The 20,914-nt window shown below is 38.1% G+C and overlaps 1 long non-coding RNA gene across 2 annotated transcripts in view; it reads right to left on the reverse strand.

Annotated features, from left to right (window-relative positions):
• Nucleotides 1–20,914, reverse strand: part of LOC131494440 (uncharacterized) — a 115,644-nt gene that overhangs the window by 10,147 nt on the left and 84,583 nt on the right. Inside the window, exon 4 of one of the 2 annotated variants that reach the window (XR_009253403.1) lies at nt 1,155–1,233. The exons of the other annotated variant lie outside the window; for it this stretch is intronic. This is a non-coding gene — a long non-coding RNA (uncharacterized LOC131494440). The remainder of the gene's footprint in view (nt 1–1,154; nt 1,234–20,914) is intronic. 2 annotated transcript variants of the gene reach the window in all.

The following is a 20,914-nucleotide window of genomic DNA, read 5'->3' on the forward strand; positions in this document are numbered from 1 at the left end:
AAGAGACTCTTAAATATGGAGAACAAACAGAGGGTTACTGGAGGGGTTGTGGGAGGGGGGATGGGCTCAATGGGTAAGGGGCATTAAGGAATCTACTCCTGAAATCATTGTTGCACTATATGCTAACTAATTAGGATGTAAATTTAAAAAAATTAAATTAAAAGATTTCTCCAAAAAAAAACCTGTATCCTGTCTTGGTATACCTTATCTTACATTTTGCCGGTAATATTCTAATATAAGGGTAAGTCAGGAGGATATACCTCAGTTATCTGGAACCTGATCTATTACCTTTTATGGTGTATTGCTTAGGTTTTTGTTGGCGTAATGCTATGTAATAAACAACCCCCAAAAATCTCAGCTCCAGCCTCAGGAGATTCTTTCTGGTCATTCCAAATGGTGCCAGCAGCTCTCAGGCTGCATGCTTCCTCATTAATGTACTGCATGTGTCCTATTTCCTCAACCTTTGATTTAAAGCCGTAGGCTTCATCTTGGGACACCTGGATGGCTCAGTCTGTTAAACCTCCGACTTTGGCTCAGGTCATGATCTCGCGGTTTGTGAGTTCAAGCCCCGTGTAGGGCTCTGTGATGACAGCTCAGAACCTGAAACCTGCTTCGGATTCTGTCTCCCTCTCTCTCTGCCCCTCCCCTGCTCATTCTCTCTCTCTCTCTCTCTCTCTCTCTCTCTCTCTCTCTCTCTCTCTCTCTCAAAAATAAATAAACATTAAAAATATTTAAAGTCATAGGCTTCATTCTAGTTATACTATTTAGGTCATGCTACTGTCTCTCTGAACTGCTCATGCACCAACCTAATGCTAATTAGATTAGGCCTAAGCCACATGTGCCACTCATCGAGCTACTTCTCTAAAGCACATGAGATCCTTAACAGGGTGATGGGTAGTTACCTGAAACACACGCCGGGCACTAGAACCGAAAGAAGGTGATAAAAGGCTGCCAGAATCAGCAAATGTCCAATACAGAATATGATGCTTACATTTTAGATTTCTTATTTAAGATCAACTTTGTGGTTTAGTCTACTCTGACCTTTGGAGGAAGGATTGGGCAATACCCATGATGTGAACTATTGGTAGACGCCATCTCTAAGACTGAACTTAGAAAATTTGCAGAATAAAGAAGCAAAGATGAAGAAGAGGTACTTTGTAAGGGTGATATTTTTCTTCCACCACTTGATCCAGTGATAAAGAGCGGTTACTTAAGTTTAAATTTTTTCTTTCTCTGGAAAGAATATAAGACATTCCAAATTAGAAACATCTGCTGCTACATTAATCATTGTTCCAGTTCTAGAGGGAAAATAGCAAAATTTTGGTCATTACAGTGGAGGAAGAATTACCCAGAAAATATTTTTCTTGATAAAAAAAAAAAATCAAAATACACATGTAATAAATGGAGGGCACGTGTTAAATAACACAGGAGTTCTGGAAAAAAAAATCCAGTACATCTGAAATTTCTGATGCACAATAAATACTTAAGGATGGTTAAGAAGCAGTTTTAGTGATGCTGACAAGATTATTGCTACCTCCAGGTCATACCTATAGAGAGTCTTGGACTCGGTGCTTATTCAAAGGACTGCAATAATAGATCAATGAGTGATGTCCTCTATAGAATTCACTGTGCTTCGAAAGCTCCTACCTTAACCTTTTAAAATATTTGTCTGTGAGGTAATTTTGAACCGTCTTAAAGATTTCGAGTGTTCTTCATAACTTTGCTTCACTGAAGCCATTCCTCTAAGGAGGGCCCACAATTGCCTGCTTGTTTATATTCTGGAGATGAAATTAAATAACATATGAGATGTTACTGAAATAGTCCTTAGTACATGGAAAGTGCTCAGTAAACTGTAGGACCAGTTATCTTTCTAATTACTGATGTTCTTTTGTCTCATATAATTTGTATCATTTTTCTATAAGAGCATATTCTGTGTGCAAGTTGCTGCTGTAAGGATTTGGTGGCAGGGAAGTCCACCAACACCTTAGTCTGATCTCAAAGGATGAATAAAGGAGGCAGCTGGTTTCTAACATCTTTGCTTTGACAGCTCTCAGAGCACTAGAGCCTCCCATGCATTTGGGGCCATTGGTAGCTTCTGGAGAAAGAGTGCTTGAACATCCTCAGAATGCAATGTTTTTTCAGGGAATAGTATCCATGTGTCTCAAAGTGAAAATTAAATCCAAACTTCCTTCATCATCAAACACTTGCTGTTCCTCTTTGAAAACTTGGTGAATCTGGTGCTCATGAAAACATGGGTTAGTGAAGATCAGCGTAAAAGGCTAAGTAACATATGTCTTCTTCCTCCTCTTTGGTTTTTCATTTTCATGGTCCTAATACTTCTCCACCAGAAGAAAAGCAAGGAAAAAAACAAAAACAAAAAGATGTAGAAAAGATACTACAATGTAAAGGATCACTCCTCAGTTAGTGGTAGAAGAAATGTTAGTTTGATGCAATACAGCTTGTACTGATAAAGACTGATCAGTAAATGATAACTTAGAGGTTTGAAATTACTACATTTTTTATTGTATTATTTATTTAAGAATTTTGTGATGTTTTAATTGCATTATCTACGAAGAGCAGAAGCTGTATCACAAAATAATTAGTATTCTTCATTTTGAGGTTTTTATTTTAAAATACCTATAGAGAATGTTTTAAAGATGATGCTCAAAATACAAAATGAAAACTAGAAAAAGTAGTACTGGGCATTTGAATATTTATTTATATTTACAGAGAGGCAAATCAAAGTGAGATTTGATTCTTTAATGTTTCAGATTGGACCAGGGTGAAATAGCAGAGGATGTGGAGATAGTTATGTATCTTGAAGGGAGACCCAACAGGATCTGTAGTTGAATTGGGTCTGGCATGTGAAAGGAAAAAGAGGAGTCAAGGATAACTCAGATGTTTTTACTCTGAGCACCTGGAAGGATGACTGAAGTGAGTAAAGCTGAGAATAGAGCAGGGATGAGGTAGGGATGAGCAGAGAAGAGGAGTTCCTTTGGCGTCGTGATTAAGTTTGAAGTTTGATTCTACTATCTTAAACAGTTTATTTTCCCACAAACTTATTTTGATTAAACCTCTTGGATTCCAGAGTATAATATTCCTCAATCCAAGCGCAAGGCAGAGATTTTGCTCTTCATAATTTGGCTTTTCACAAGTTCCAACAGTGTGACAATTTTTTTGAGATTATTTACTTTGAAAAATAAAAATGTAAGTATAAAGAACATGGAATAACTATCAATTATTGCTATCATTAAGTGTTGAGTATTGTGCTAACTGCTTTATAACTGTTATCTTTTATCCTGTTTTCAGATAAGAGAAATTGAAGATTTATAAGGGCCTGGGGATAACAGTTAACACAGCTAGTGAGACCAGTTTGACTCTAAAGGTGATGATTAAAGGCATTAAAATATATTTTATGTGTTTGTTTTTTCTTTTAGAAAAATGATAATACTGGTATTTATGCATATATTGAAAACATTTCTAATTTTTCTTTATTACCTTTGATAAGCACACTTTTCAGTTTCATACTAAATGAAAGCAAATATTCAAATTAATCAATCATAAACAATATTGAGCATGATTTATTATGCCTGGTTCCAATTTAAGAATTGATATGGCATCAGGACAATCATATTGAATTGTTATCAGAATGGGTAGTCATAAAAATGAATGTTTACAATATTGTTAAGTAAGCTGAAAAATATGTCAATGATATACACCAGATAGCTTCATTTTTGAAAATCAGGTATTAGGCCAGGAAAATTTTTTTAAAAGTTCAAAGTGTGTATCTTTCTAAAAGATGAGCTTAATGAATGACAGAGTTTTTGTAAATATGATTTTCAAGATGACAAACCTAGTGAACAGGTACTGGGTCAAAATATTAAAATATTAATGTGGGCACATTAGTTCAGGAGGAAACTTCTTAGTGATGATGAACAATTGCCCAAATGAAAGAAAGAAGATTAATCAATTACTGATTAGCCTGGAAGAAAATTCAATCACTGGATTTTCCACAGAAAAAATCAGGCTCCTCTGGGCTGCACACTAAATAAGGCTAGAAGAGGAATCTTGTGGTGCCAAAAGCAAATCTGGATTAATCATTAGTGGCTGGTCCTTTGACAAGTGTGGTTTCCTGCCTGGAATGTCATACCCCTGCATTGAGTTTTGACTGCCAGCATGGCCAGAGACCATCATCCCTACATAATAGCATCCTATGGAAGGTCCCATGATGTCCCACTTCTCTAACATCTTCTTCGGAGTAAATTATGTTAAAAGAGCGTCACTAGTGGCACTGAAGGTGAAAAAAGTAACAAAAGGGCAGATTGATGCTTGTGGGGAAGGAAAGTCTCACTGTCTTGACCTGGTGATAATGAGGGTATAAGCTGACTCTGCAAATTGAAACTTTACTTTTACTTTTTTTTGAAAGTCTTCAAATTTTTATTCATTCATTCATTCATTCATTCATTTTTTAATGTAAATCCACGTTAGTTAACATATAGTGTAATAATGGTTTCAGGAGAATTTAGTGATTCATCACTTATATATATAACACCCAGTGCTCATCCCAAAAAGTCCCTTTCCTAATGCCCATCACCCATTTCTAGCCCATCCCCCCACTCAACACCACTCCAGCAACCTTCAGTTTGTTGTCTGTATTTAAGACTCTCTTATAGTTTGCCCCCCTCTCTGTTTTTATCTTATTTTTCCTTCTCTTCCCCTATATTCACCTGTTTGTTTCTTAAATTCCACATATAAGTGAAATCATAATATTTGTCTTTCTCTAATTTCACTTAGCATAATACACTCTAGTTCCATCCACATTGCTGCAAATAGCAATATTTCATTCCTTTTTATCACTGAGTAATATTCCATTGTATATATACCACATCTTTATCCATTCATCAGCCAATGGACATTGGGCTCTTTCCATACTTTGGCTATCGTTGATGGTGCTGCTAATAAACACTGGGGTGCATGTGCCCTTTTGAATCAGCATTTTTGTATCTTTTGGATAAATACCTCGTAGTGCAATTGCTGGGTCATAGGGTAGTTCTATTTTTAATTTTTTGAGAAACCTTCATACTCTTTTCCAGAGTGGCTGCACCAGTTTGCATTCCCACCAACAGTGCAAAAGGGTTCCCCTTTCTCCTCATCCTTGCCAACATCTGTTGTTTCCTGAGTTGCTAATTTTAGCCATTCTGACAGGTGAGAGGTGATATCTCATTGTGGTTTTCTTTTTTTTTTATTTAACTTTATTTTTTATTTTTTAAAATTTACATCCAAATTAGTTAGTATATAGTGAAGCAATGATTTCAGTAGATTCCTTAATGCCCCTTACCCATTTAGCCCATCCCCCCTCCCACAACCCCTCCAGCAACCCTCAGTTTGTTCTCCATATTTATGAGTCTCTTCTGTTTTGTCCCCCTCCCTGTTTTTATATTATTTTTGTTTCCCTTTCCTTATGTTCATCTGTTTTGTCTCTTAAAGTCTTCATTTGAGTGAACTCATATGATTTTCTCTGACTAATTTCACTTAGCATAATACCCTCTAGTTCCATCCACATAGTTGCAAATGGCAAGATTTCATTCTTTTTGATTGCTGAGTAATACTCCATTATATATATACACCACATCTTCTTTATCCATTCATCCATCGATGGACTTTTGGGCTCTTTCCATCTTTGGCTATTGTTGATAGTGCTGCTATAAAAATGGGGGTGCATGTGTCCCTTCAAAACAGCACACCTGTATCCCATGGATAAGTGCCTAGTAGTGCAATTGCTGGGTCATTGAGTAGTTCTAATTTTAGTTTTTTGAGGAACCTCCATACTGTTTTCCAGAGTGGCTGCACCAGCTTGCATTCCCACCAACAATGCAAAAGAGATCCTCTTTCTCCACATCCTCGCCAACATCTGTTGTTGCCTGAGTTGTTAATGTTAGCCATTCTGACAGGTGTAAGGTGGTATCTTATCGTGGTTTTGATTTGTATTTTCATTGTGGCTTTGATTTGTATTTCCCTGATGATGAGTGATGTTGAGCATCTTTTCATGTGTCTGTAAGCCATCTACATGTCTTTTTTGGAGAAGTGCCTATTCATGTCTTTTGCCCATTTCTTCACTGGATTATTTGTTTTTTGGGTGTTGAATTTGTTAAGTTCTTTGTATATTTTGGATGCTAACCCTATATCTGATATGTCATTTGAAAATATCTCCTCCCATTCCGTCAGTTGCCTTTTAGTTTTGTTGATTGTTTCCTTCACTGTAGAGAACATTTATATCTTGTTGAGGTCCCAATAGTTCATTTTTGCTTTTGCCTTGACTCCAGAGAAATGTCCAATAAGAAGTTGCTGGTCAGGAGACCAGGTCAAAGAGATTGTTGTCTCTTTTCTCTTCTAGGATTTTGATGGTTTCCTGTCTTTCATTATTTAGGTCTTTCATCCATTTTGAGTTTATTTTTGTGTATGGTGTAAGTAATCCAGACTTACTCTTCTGCATGTCGCTGTCCAGATTTCCCAACACCATTTGCTTAAGAGACTTTTTTTCCAACGGATATTCTTTCCTGCTTTGTCAAAGATTAGCTTGCCATACATTTGTGGGTCCATTTCTGGGTTCTCTATTCTGTTCCACTGATCTGAGTGTCTGTTTTTGTGCCAGTACAATACTGTCTTGATGATTACAGCTTTGTAATACAGCTTGAAGTCTGGAATTGTGATGCTTCCAGTTTTGGTTTAGTTTGGTAAAATTATCCTGTTACACATTTTGAAAGATATTTGTTTAAAAGTAAAGAAAAAATGATTATATTTTCAACTAATTCTCATGTATCCATAATCAGATAATTAGACAAGTCTCTAAATTAGACTATGTATTCTCTAGTTTCAATCAGCATTAATCAAGAAAACTTCCTTTACCTCTTAGATTCATGTGCTTGACTCACACAAAAGCTGATATGATTATGCACATTTTGTGATTTTTTAATTAAAAAAAATTTTTTTAATGGTTATTTATTTTTGAGAGAGAGAGAGCATGAGTGGGGAAAGAGCAGAGAGATAGGGAGACACAGAATCCGAAACAGGCTTCAGGCTCTGAGCTGTCAGCACAGAGCCTGATGCAGGACTTGAACTCATTGACTGTAATCATGACTAGGGCGGAGGTCCGACGCTTAACCGACTGAGCCACCCAGGTGGCCCTCATGATTTTTTTTAGATGGGCTGAATCAATCTGGAAATCCCATTCTCCCCTCCTCCCTAAAGAACCATATTCTTTCTTTTCTATAATCAATGGAACAGCTTCCTTCCTCCCTCCATCTCTTGTTGATATTAGCTGCTCTCCTGGTCAGCTATTACTTGGCATTCTGATGCCTGTCTTTGCTACCAGCTGTTTTAAAACTTCACTTTTTCTTTTCTTCTTCTTCTTCGGTTTTTTTTTTTTTTTTTTTTTACCTAAATGGCAGTGCAGAAACACTTTTTTCCTTAATGGTGAATTTATTCAAGAAACGTAACATAGATTGAGATTCTGGCAATTATAGGCTTTAAAAAAAATAGTAGGCCTTATTTAAAACCATACTTAAGGTGAAACAGTGAGGAAAATTAAGAATCTCTTTTAGAAGAAAAAAAGCTTTAAAGATTCATAATAACCTCAATCAGTCCTAAGTAGTAGGTTAATAAGGTCCTTTTTGTAATTTAACATTCTTTTCTTTTGGTGTCTCATTGAATGTTAATGTGCTATACCTTTACTGTATTAATAATTTTTTTAAAAGCCTGCTCATTTAATGCATAGAATACTGATTTCCCTTTGGATATTTTAGACTCTGGTTTATTTCCTCATTTCCAGTCTTTATAATTTTCTACATAGATAAATGATTGTATTTTTCTATTCTTAATTTAAAAACAGGTCATGAGAGAAAAGTTATGCCAATGCAACTAATCTTTAGATTGCTAGTGCCAGGAAAGCAACATTCATAATATTGTCCTCACTGACTTTCCTTTTGGAATTGTGGTGCCAGGGAAAATGATTTACTGCCAGCCGGGACTGAGACTTGGGCTTTGTAGAAAAGATTTATTGGCATCAACTTTGCATAAAGCCATAATCAGTCCTGAAAAGACATTTGTCACCATAAACCCTTATTTTCAGGTGCCTGACACTTTCCATAAAACTATACTTCAAGTGGAAAAGTCATTTGGGTTTTCAGATCCTTTAGTCCGGTATTTCTTGATCATTTAAAGAAAGAACATTTCTTGAACTTTCTGGATACACTAGAACAGTGTTTCTGGGACCTATCCCTAGGTTTCCACGAAGCAGGGAGGGGTGGGAACCATAAATGTACATTTTAAACAAGTGCCTGCAGAGATTCTGCTGCAAGTTGAAAACTGGAAGACATTCCCAGGAAAATGGGTATGGCATCCTGCGCATAAGCTCAGGCCCTGTTTGTGTCACCTTGACTAACCGATGTTGACCTCTCTGTCTCATTTGTTTCCTTATGTATATTCCTTATATATGCTTTAATTGGGCAAGTAGACTTTCTATTTATAAATCGTGAAGTTAAAAGAAAATAAAGCAAGGGAGTACCTTACAGGAAGTACATATAGGAAGCAGATGATTCATCTTAGTTCTACTCTTTTCCCTATAATCTGTAATGACAAACACAAACACACAAGCAAAATTACATGTGTGTGCACGCACATGCATATTCAGTCAGGCGAGGAGCAGCTCTAGGAAGAGTGAGCTGATCTCTTGATCGGAATTAGAAACTTAAAATTCACTTGTAGGAAGCAGCAATTAAGGCAAGCCTACAGCCCTGCAAAGAGTTGAGGTGAGGGGACATAAAAAAAGAGCCAAAGTTTATTGCAACATGGACAATCAATAAGGCCCTGTCTTGAAACCCCAGTGTTAAGGAAGACTAAGAAGCTGGAAACATTCCTCAAGTACCAGTGACAGGCCCTCAGATTTGAACAAAGAGTTTAAAGTGCTTAATGCACTTAATGTGGCCTGCAATAATAGCCAACTATTTACTTTACCATATTCGTTAACTTGCCAAGAAACTGTGCACGAATTAATTAGTCCATCGTTTACTCTTATCTGTGCCACAAATCAGAGGGGTTCAAAAGTCAACCTAAAAGCACTTGTGCATTTCAATTGATTCCAAATGTAAAGTCCTTATAGCATTTGTTTTTTACAAAATAATTTATAGCAAGCATCCTTTATAATGTGAATCTGTGAGCTCTATCTGAGGTCATTTGCGTTTTAAGTTCTGAATTTTATGTGATTGTTGCGTTCTACTTCCTCTTAGAAAAACTTCCCTTTAGTCAATTTTGGAGAAAATAGAGTAAATCATGAAATCAGCCAAAAGAAAGAAACCACCAAGCAGTAGTACATTTTATCATGTAGCTGTTATTTCCAGATTTATCCATTTTGGTGCTAGTTCAAAACACACTGGTTAGATTGTTTATTTTAAAATGAAATATATATTCAAAGAGGGGTTTTGCCTTAGTCACTGTTTTAAAATAACCAAAGAATATTTTTTGAGGTGTTAGAAGGAAAAATAAAAATCTGGTAAATGTGTGCTCTTAATATCCAAGTCTTATTTAATATAATGGATTTATTACTGGGACAGATAAAAATACATTTATTAATTCAAAATAAAATTTTATGTTGACATAGAGACCTAGGTCCTCAACAAATACATTTGTTCAAATGTTTTAATACTGGTCTAACATTTATTCTGATGATTTAAAATGGATTATAGATTATTCGAAAAGAAATATTCAAATACTAGGGATGAAAAGCTCATGAAATATTTTAAATGCTTGTTGATTATAAAAACGTAAAGCATGAGCTTGTGCCTTCAAACAATCAAAAATCAATTAAACAATTGATATTGATTAGACTGACTTTCTTAGATACGCTAAGAAAATTCAAAAGAACTTTTGCATGGAGCCCCAGGGATGCTGCATTGCTCAGCCCCAGTCGGCGTTCATACTGTGTACTGAGGATGGTGCCCACTGGACTTAAGCAGGGCACACCCAGTCTGTGGGGTTGGATGCAACAGCCCTTCATGGTTCCTGTCCTCAACCAGCTTACAATCCATTTGAGCAAGGTGAAAAAGCAGGCAAAATTGAAGGTAAGATTAATACACATTAAACAATACTAGCAAGAAAGTATATATAACAATAAAATGAAAAAGAAGGGAGAAAAAATAAAATTAAGATGGTATATGTCAAAGACATGGGAATATAGTTTGTTTCTTTTGCCCTCAGGTGATAATGGGCAGATTCTAAAATAACTTGAGCATGTAGTTGAGGACACGCTCTGTATAACAGCATTGTCTGTGGGCACTGAGAACCCTGGAGATTAATGACTACAACCGAGGCGCTGGCAAAAATTTAAAAACTGATCCAAAATACCTTTAGTCATTTGATGAGATTGGGAAATTTCAGTTTCAACGTGAAATTACTGACTTGATAGTTTACATTTTATTTTTGTATTTTAATCACTTTGTGAATTTATAATTCCATGCTAAAAGCATCTATCTTATATTTAAAACCTCCCAAGAATACTGGGTCGAGGTGGAAGTGAGTTTCGTTTGGGGACAGAGTTGTGTGTGTCATGTTATGGATAAAGAATGGGTTCACAAAGACGAATTCCATGAAAAACATTTCTTGGAACCTTATGAAAAAATGCTGTTACACATAAAGTTGAGCATGCAATTGTAGAGTGGTATAGATAGTTGAATGCTATAGGTGTTTTATTCATCGTTCAGGCCTTGGCTTAGGAATCACTTCCTCCAGGAAGCCCATCCTGATCTCTAAGGTTAGGTTACATGTCCCTCCTGTGGCTTTGTGTGCTGAACTATCAATGCACAATGCACTCAGTTGCAATTGCCTGTTTACTGTTCTGTCTCACATAACAAAGCAGCAACAACAGGAATTCATTAAACATTTTGCTTAATAAATCATCTTTCTTAAAGCTTTAACTAATTATCTCCTTTAATAAGAAGAACCATATAGTGAGGTAGGTATGACTATTATCTTACTCTAAAAATGAGGAAATAGAGGTGTAAAGAGGTTAAGAAACTGTCCAAGTCAGAGAGAAATAATTAGAAGTAAAAGAGTCTGGTTGCTTTCTCAGCTTTTCAAAATTTCAAATCCATCACTTTCTACTGGTTACAAACATACCTGTAACAATGGTGGTTCTGCCTTACAGGGGTCAAAGAACTTTGTGAGTCTAGTGTTGTATACTATTAGATTCCTTCTGCAAGTGCTTTTGTGAACTCTGGTAGAGCAGCTCTATAGCGACACAGAATCTTCTAACAAGGTGCAAATTCAGCAGAATCACAGATAATCCTTCTCTCTTTTTTAAAAATTTTATTTTTTATTTTTTAAAATTTACATCCAAATTAGCATATTGTGCAACAATGATTTCAGTAGATTCCTTAGTGCCCCTTACCCATTTAGCCCATCCCCCCTCCCACAACCCCTCCAGCAACCCTCAGTTTGTTCTCCATATTTATGAGTCTCTTCTGTTTTGTCCCCCTCCCTGTTTTTATATTATTTTTGTTTCCCTTCCCTTATGTTCATCTGTTTTGTCTCTTAAAGTCCTCATTTGAGTGAACTCATATGATTTTTGTCTTTCTCTGACTGACTAATTTCACTTAGCATAATACCCTCCAGTTCCATCCACATAGTTGCAAATGGCAAGATTTCATTCTTTTTGATTGCTGAGTAATACTCCATTATATATATACACCACATCTTCTTTATCCATTCATCCATCGATGGACATTTGGGCTCTTTCCATCTTTGGCTATTGTTGATAGTGCTGCTATAAAAATGGCGGTGCATGTGTCCCTTCGAAACAGCACACCTGTATCCCACGGATAAGTGCCTAGTAGTGCAATTGCTGGGTCATAGAGTAGTTCTAATTTTAGTTTTTTGAGGAACCTCCATACTGTTTTCCAGAGTGGCTGCACCAGCTTGCATTCCCACCAACAATACAAAAGAGATCCTCTTTCTCCACATCCTCGCCAACATCTGTTGTTGCCTGAGTTGTTAATGTTAGCCATTCTGACAGGTGTGAGGTGGTATCTCAGTGTGGTTTTGATTTGTATTCCCCTGATGATGAGTGATGTTGAGCATTTTTTCATGTGTCGGTTGGCCATCTGGATATCTTCTTTGAAGAAGTGTCTATTCATGTCTTTTGCCCATTTCTTCACTGGATTATGTTTTTTGGGTGTTGAGTTTGATAAGTTCTTTACAGATTTTGGATACTAACCCTTTATCTGATATGTCATTTGCAAATATCTTCTCCCATTCTGTCGGTTGACTTTTAGTTTTGTTGATTGTTTCCTTTGCTCTGCAGAATTTTTTTACTTTTAATGAGGTCCCGGTAGTTCATTTTTGCTTTTGTTTCCCTTGCCTCCAGAGACGTGTTGAGTAAGAAGTTGCTGCGCCCAAGATCAAAGAGGTTTTTGCTTGCTTTCTCCTCAAGGATTTTGATGGCTTCCTGTCTTATGTTTAGGTCTTTCATCCATTTTGAGTTTACTTTTGTATATGATACAAGAAAGTGGTAGATAATCCTTCTCTTAATACTTTTTAGGCATTATATATTAGCTATCTCTTCCTCTCTTTGGCCAGATCTAAGAAGGATAAGAAGGTGGGAGCTACTGAATTTTATTTCCAAAATTATCAGTTACCAAAATAAAAGAATTTGTTTTCAATCCACATTATCTGTTTACTCTCTGGAGGTTCTTAAACTGTTAGACCCAATTTATCTTCTAAGTTGTCATATGATTGATAGACCCAATTTTAGTCCCAATTTACTAGAAGAGTCTTGAAAGATATTGTTAATTTCATCAAATTCAAATTACCTCAAAAACTCTAGTGTGCAAGCCTTCCAAATTAAACAATCCCTCCCTTCCCCACCCCTGCCATGTATACTAACACATTCACTCGCAAAGGTATAGAGGGTTTTTCTTTGTGCTTTTCTGGGTCTCTAGACATTACTAAAACTCACACACACAAGTGTTTTTAGTTCAACAAAATACATATCAAGAAACCAAATACATATCAAGAACTATATCTGGGGCGCCTGGGTGGCTCAGTCAGTTAAGCATCCAACTCTTCATCTCAATTCTGGTCATGATCCAGGGTCATGGGATTGAGCCCTGCATCGGGCCAGCGCCGAGGATGGAGCCTGCTTGAGACTCTCTCTCCTCTCTCTCCCTCTGACTTTCCCCAGTTTGTGCTCTTTCAATCTTTCTCAAAAAGAACTATATCTAAAAACTACTTAATTTAACCATCCTTTCATTCTTTAATCTGCCTGTTTATTCATGCAACAAATATTTATTTTAATGTAATAGAGTGGTTAAGAAGCTGAAGCTATAGAGCCAGGTTCCCTGGTTGTGATTCCTAAGTATTCCAGTTATAGGCTGTGGGACCTCGGTTGGGACTGTCACAGTTTCCATATTGCTAAATTGGAGATGACAGTAATATCTATCTTATAGGATTGTTATAAGGACTGATTTAATTAATACACATAAAACGCTGAAGGCAGCATATAACACATGTAAATCTCTATTTATGTTGTTGTTATTCTTATTATATGTTATTATTATTGTTATCTATGCTTGATCAATTTAAGTTTTTTTCTAAGGACAGATACTGACTTGATGGGGGTCAGTGGGAAGATGGCAGTGTAGGAGGACGCTGGGCTCACTGCATCCTGCTGATCACTTAGATTCCACCCACACCTGCCTAAATAACCCAGAAAACCACCAGAACGGATTCTCCGGAGCCAAGCATAGATGAGAGGCCCACAGAAGAGGGTAGGAAGGGTGGAAGTGCGGTGCGCGCTACATGGACTGACAGGAGGGAGCCGGGGCGGAGGGGCGGCCCGCCCGCCAAGCAGAGCCCCCAAGTCTGGCTGGCAAAAGCGGAGGGGCCGGATGGAGTGTGTTCTGACAGCAAGTGGGACTTAACATCTGGGAGGTTATAAGCTAACAGCTCTGCTCGGAGAGCGGGAGGGCTGGAGGACAACGGGAGGGAGAGTTGTTGAGCCCGGGACGTCAGAGCTCAGCTTGGCGGGAACAAAGGTGCTCGCCAGCGCCATCTCCCTCGCCCATCTCCCAGCCAAAATCCCAAAGGGAACCAGTTCCTGCCAGGGAACTTGCTTGCACCACGCAAACACCCAATGCTGTGCTTCTGCGGATCCATCCCTCCGGTGGCAGGTCTGACTCCCTCCCAGTGCCGCAGCACCCCTCCTGAAGGGGATCACCAAAGGAAAAGTGAGCTGAGCCTCCCCCTCCCGCCCTTGTGCACCTTGCCGATCCACCCCAGCTAATACGCCAGATCCCCAGCACTACAAGCCTGGCAGTGTGCAAGTAGCCCAGATGGGCCACACCACCCCACAGTGAATCTCGCTCTTAGGAGAGGCGAAGAGAAGGCACACACCAGTCTGACTGTGGCCCCAGTGGTGGGCTGGGGGCAGACATCAGGTCTGACTGCGGCTGCGCCCACCAACGCAAGTTATTCAAGACAGCACAGGGGAAGTGCCCTGCAGTTCTGCACCACTCCAGGGACTATCCAAAATGACGAAAAGGAAGAATTCCCCTCAAAAGAATCTCCAGGAAATAATGACAGCTAATGAACTGATCAAAAAGGATTTAAACAATATAACAGAAAGTGAATTTAGAATAATTGTCATAAAATTAATCGCTGGGCTTGAAAACAGTATAGAGGACAGCAGAGAATCTCTTGCTACAGAGATCAAGGGACTAAGGAACAGCCAGGAGGAGCTAAAAAAATGCTATAAAGGAGCTGCAAAACCTGAATCGATCTTCTGCATGACATATCATAGTGAAACTGGCAAAATACAAGGATAAAGAGAAAATTCTGAAAGCAGCAAGTGATAAACATACTCTAACATATAAAAGGAGACCGATAAGACTTGTGACGGATCTTTCTACTGACTCTTGGCAGGCCAGAAAGGAATGGCAGGAAATCTTCAATGTGATGAACAGAAAAAAATATGCAGCAAGAATCCTTTATCCAGCAAATCTGTCATTTAGAATAGAAGGAGAGATAAAGGTCTTCCCAAACAAACAAAAACTGAAAGAATTCATCACCACTAAACCAGCCCTACAAGATATCCTAAGGGGGATCCTGTGAGACAAAGTACCAGAGACATCGCTACAAGCATGAAACCTACAGACATCACAATGACTCTAAACTCATATCTTTCTATAATAACACTAAATGTAAATGGACTAAATGCACCAACCAAAAGACACAGGGTATCAGAATGGATAAAAAAAAACAAGACCCATCTATTTGCTGTCTACAAGAGACTCATTTTAGACATGAGGACACTTTCAGATTGAAAGTGAGGGGATGGAGAACTATTTATCATGCTACTGGAAGTCAAAAGAGAGCTGGAGTAGCCATACTTATATCAGACAAAACTAGACTTTAAATTAAAGGTTGTAACAAGAGATAAAGAAGGGCATTATATAATAATTACAGGGTCTATCCATCAGGAAGAGCTAACAATTTTAAATGTCTATGCACCGAATACGGGAGCCCCCAAATATATAAAACAATTACTCACAAACGTAAGCAACCCAATTGATAAGAATGTGGTAATTGCAGGGGACTTTAACACCCCACTCACAACAATGGATAGATCATCCAGACACACGGTCAATAAAGAAACAAGGGCCCTGAATGATGGATTGGATCAGATGGACTTGACAGATACATTTGGAACTCTGCATCCCAAAGCAAAAGAATATACTTTCTTCTCAAGTGCACATGGAACATTCTCCAAGATAGATCATATACTGGGTCACAAAACAGCCCTTCATAAGTATACAAGAATTGAGATCATACCATGCATACTTTCAGACCACAATGCTGTGAAGCTTGAAATCAACCACAGGAAAAAGTCTGGAAAACCTCCAAAAGCATGGAGGTTAAAGAACACCCTACTAAAGAATGAATGGGTCAACCAGGTAATTAGAGAAGAAATTAAAAAATATATGGAAACAAATGAAAATGAAAATACAACAATCCAAACGCTTTGGGATGCAGCAAAGGCAGTCCTGAGAGGAAAATACATTGCAATTCAGGCCTATCTCAAGAAACAAGAAAAATCCCAAATACAAAATCTAACAGCACACCTAAAGGAAATAAAAGCAGAACAGCAAAGACACCCTAAACCCAGCAGAAGAAGAGAAATAATAAAGTTCAGAGCAGAAATAAACAATATAGAATCTAAAAAAACTGTAGAGCAGATCAATGAAACCAAGAGTTGGTTTTTTGAAAAAATAAACAAAATTGATAACCCTCTAGCCAGACTTCTCAAAAAGAAAAGGGAGATGACCCAAATAGATAAAATCATGAATGAAAATGAAATTCTTACAACCAATCCCTCAGAAATACAAGCAATCTGGGACGCCTGGGTGGCTCGGTTGGTTAAGCGTCCGACTTCAGCTCAGGTCACGATCTTGCAGTCCGTCAGTTCAAGCCCCACATCGGGCTCTGGGCTGATGGCTCAGAGCCTGGAGCCTCCTTCCAATTCTGTGTCTCCCTATCTCCCTGCCCCCCCCCCCCCCCGTTCATGTTCTGTCTCTGTCTCACAAATAAATAAATGTTAAAAAAAAATTAAAAAAAAAAGAAATACAAGCAATATCAGGGAATACTATGAAAAACTATATGTCAACAAACTGGACAATCTGGAAGAAATGGAAAAATTCCTAAACACCCACACGCTTCCAAAACTTAATCAGGAGGAAATAGAAAGCTTGAACAGACCCATAGCCAGCAAAGAAATTGAATCAGTTATCAAAAATCTCCCAACAAATAAGAGTCCAGGACCAGACGGCTTCCCAGGGGAGTTCTACCAGACATTTAAACCAGAGATAATACCTATTCTTCCCAAGCTATTCCAAACGATAGAAAGGGAAGGAAAACTTCCAGACTCATTCTATGAAGCCAGTATTACTTTGATTCCTAAACCAGACAGAGACCCAGTAAAAAAAGAGAACTACAGGCCAATATCCCTGATGAATATGGATGCAAAAATTCTCAATAAGATACTAGCAAATCGAATTCAACAGCATATAAAAAGAATTATTCACCATGATCAAGTGGGATTCATTCCTGAGATGCAGGGCTGGTTCAACATTTGCAAATCAATCAACGTGGTACATCACATTAATAAAAGAAAAGATAAGAACGATATGATCCTGTCAATCGATGCAGAAAAAGCATCTGACAAAATTCAGCATCCTTTCTTAATAAAAACCCTTGAGAAAGTCGGGATAGAAGGAACATACTTAAACATCATAAAAGCCATTTATGAAAAGCCCACAGCTAACATGACCCTCAATGGGGAAAAACTGAGAGCTTTTCCCCTGAGATCAGGAACACGACAGGGATGTCCACTCTCACCGCTGTTGTTTAACATAGTGTTGGAAGTGCTAGCGTCAGCAATCAGACAACAGAAGGAAATCAAAGGCATCAAAATTGGCAAAGATTAAGTTAAACTTTCACTTTTTGCAAATGACATGATAGTATACATGGAAAATCCGATAGACTCCACCAAAAGTCTGCTAGAACTGATACATGAATTCAGCAAAGTCGTAGGATACAAAATCAATGTACAGAAATCAGTTGCATTCTTATACACTAATAATGAAGCAACAGAAAGACAAATAAAGAAACTGATCCCATTCACAATTGCACCCAGAAGCATAAAATACCTAGGAATAAATCTAACCGAAGATGTAAAAGATCTGTATGCTGAAAACTATAGAAAGCTTATGAAGGAAATTGAAGAAGATATAAAGAAATGGAAAAATATTCTGTGCTCATGGGTTGGAAGAATAAATATTGTCAAAATGTCAATACTACCCAAAGCTATCTACACATTCAATGCAATCCCAATCAAAATTGCACCAGCATTCTTCTCGAAAGTAGAACAAGCAATCCTAAAATTCATATGGAACCACAAAAGGCCCGGAATAGCCAAAGTAATTTTGAAGAAGACCAAAGCAGGAGGCATCACAATCCCAGACTTTAGCCTCTACTACAAAGCTGTAATCATCAAGACAGCATGGTATTGGCACAAAAACAGACACATAGACCAATGGAATAGAATAGAAACCCAGAACTAGACCCACAAACGTATGGCCAACTAATCTTTGACAAAGCAGGAAAGAACATCCAATGTTAAAAAGACAGTCTCTTTAACAAATGGTGCTGGGAGAACTGGACAGCAACATGCAGAAGAATGAAACTGGACCACTTTCTCACACCATTCACAAAAATAAACTCAAAATGGATAAAGGACCTGAATCTGAGACAGGAAACCATCAAAACCCTAGAGAAGAAAATAGGAAAAGACCTCTCTGACCTCAGCCATAGCAATTTCTTACTTGACGCATCCCCAAAGGCAAGGGAATTAAAAGCAAAAATGAACTATTGGGACCTCATGAAGATAAAAAGCTTCTGCACAGCAAAGGAAACAATCAACAAAACTAAAAGGCAACCAACGGAATGGGAAAAGATATTTGCAAATGATATATCGGACAAAGAGCTAGTATCCAAAATATATAAAGAGCTCACCAAACTCCACACCCAAAAAACAAATAACCCAGTGAAGAAATGGGCAGAAAACATGAATAGACACTTCTCTAAAGAAGACATCCGGAAGGCCAACAGGCACATGAAAAGATGCTCAACGTCGCTCCTCATCAGGGAAATACAAATCAAAACCACACTCAGATATCACCTCATACCAGTCAGAGTGGCCAAAATGAACAAATCAGGAGACTATAGGTACTGTAGAGGATGTGGAGAAACGGGAACCCTCTTGCACTTTTGGTGGTAATGCAAACTGGTGCAGCCACTCTGGAAAACAGTGTGGAGGTTCCTCAAAAAATTAAAAATAGACCTACCCTATGACCCAGCAGTAGCACTGCTAGGTATTTACCCAAGGGATACAGGAGTACTGATGCACAGGGGCACTTGTACCCCAATGTTTATAGCAGCACTCTCAACAATAGCCAAATTATGGAAAGAGCCTAAATGTCCATCAACTGATGAATGGATAAAGAAATTGTGGTTTATATGCACAATGGAGTACTACGTGGCAATGAGAAAGAATGAAATATGGCCCTTTGTAGCTACGTGGATGGAACTGGAGAGTGTTATGCTAAGTGAAATAAGCCATACAGAGAAAGACAGATACCATATGTTTTCACTCTTATGTGGATCCTGAGAAACTTAACAGGAACCCATGGGGGAGAGGAAGGGGGAAAAAAAAGAGGTTAGAGTGGGAGAGAGCCAAAGCATAAGAGACTCTTAAAAACTGAGAACAAACTGAGGGCTGATGTGGGGTGGGAGGGCGGGGAGGGTGGGTGATGGGTATTGAAGAGGGAATCTTTTGCGATGAGCACTGGGTGTTGTATGGAAACCAATTTGACAATACATTTCATATATTTTAAAAAATAAAACCACTTGATGGAAAAAAAAATAAGGACAGATATTAGTTCTTCTGACAAACAGATGCACTCTTAAAATTCTCCTAAAAGGTGTTTTAACTTTCAAATTACAGAGAATACACCTTACTATAGGTGATTCTTGTTCCTAAGAATAATCCTGGTGAAATGGGAGGTGAATATTATAAAAATATCTATTTATTGAGAGAATCCTCTCCAGAAAAACCATATTCTGCAGCTTAGTGGTATCACAAAGATAAAATGTGTATCAGAAGCTGAGCTAAAACACTTAACTATGTGCATAAAAGAAGAGAAAAAAGAGCAGAATAAAAAATTACAGGAAAAAGTAGGGACTGGTGTTCTCATGCCAGTTTAATTCTGCTGATCCTGATAGCCTTGCCCCAAAATGGGGTGGAAAGTGAAGATGTGTGGTGACACAGCACATGGATGAATGGGTGTTTCCCACCTCGCACAAGATCCACTTTTGGTCTGTAGTAGAAGATAGGGATGTGATTACCCAATCTTCTTTCGGGTTCTTGTTCTCTTCTTTCTCCTTTTTTTCTAGTCTTCTTCATTCTTAAATTCACATTTTTTCCCCATTCTCAACACTCATTTTAGTAAGATGATGACCAGAGTCACAATCAATTCTTTGATTTTTCTTTCAGCCTCTTCTCTTTTCTTACAATTTCATACCAGCAGCATTTTGGGAAAACCCAGAAATTAGGAAGGGAAGTGTTCTGCAATGCCCCAAGTGCCAACTAGCTGAATGGATTGGTAAATAATGAGGGTTGAGGAGAGAATCTGGGGGAGAGTGTCTGGATCTAGGCAGTATAAACCCCTGAGAGCTGCAACTCATTGGCAGTGTATTTCTCTATGTGTTTCAGAGAATCTAAAAATTCCATTTAGAATGAATAATTTGATTCCACACCTAGTGATCTCTATCCCCACAACTTTAGAAATAATACTTTGAAATTATCTAGATGGACATTCTGGTGGTTCTGGGGATAATGATATGTTCATAAGGTTAAGCATGGTTGAAGTTTTATGTAGTTCCACTGTTTGGACTTCTCTGGGGACTCTGCTGCTTCCTGAAGTTAAAGCTCGATTTAGCTCTTTTCCACCTATCTTAGCAGGGTATGGACAGACTGAACCCTCCTATGGGGTTGAAATCAATTGCTGCTGGATCTAATCAGGGTTTCTCCAGTGGATCATTCCAGCATGACAACAAGAGAAGCAAGCATTGTTCCTCAGGGCAAAATTAGTTTTATTGCACTTCTAATATCACCAATTTTCATAAAAGGGAAAGACTGGAAGTAACTTGGATAATTTCTAGCTCCCAGGCACTGACAACATGATGTGTTAACTGTGGTTTAAAGTTTCATGGTGACATTTTATTTCCTAGTTTGAGGGAGGATAGGCTC

The sequence above is a fragment of the Neofelis nebulosa genome, chromosome 14, assembly GCF_028018385.1.
Source record: "Neofelis nebulosa isolate mNeoNeb1 chromosome 14, mNeoNeb1.pri, whole genome shotgun sequence".
Lineage (NCBI taxonomy): Eukaryota > Metazoa > Chordata > Mammalia > Carnivora > Felidae > Neofelis > Neofelis nebulosa.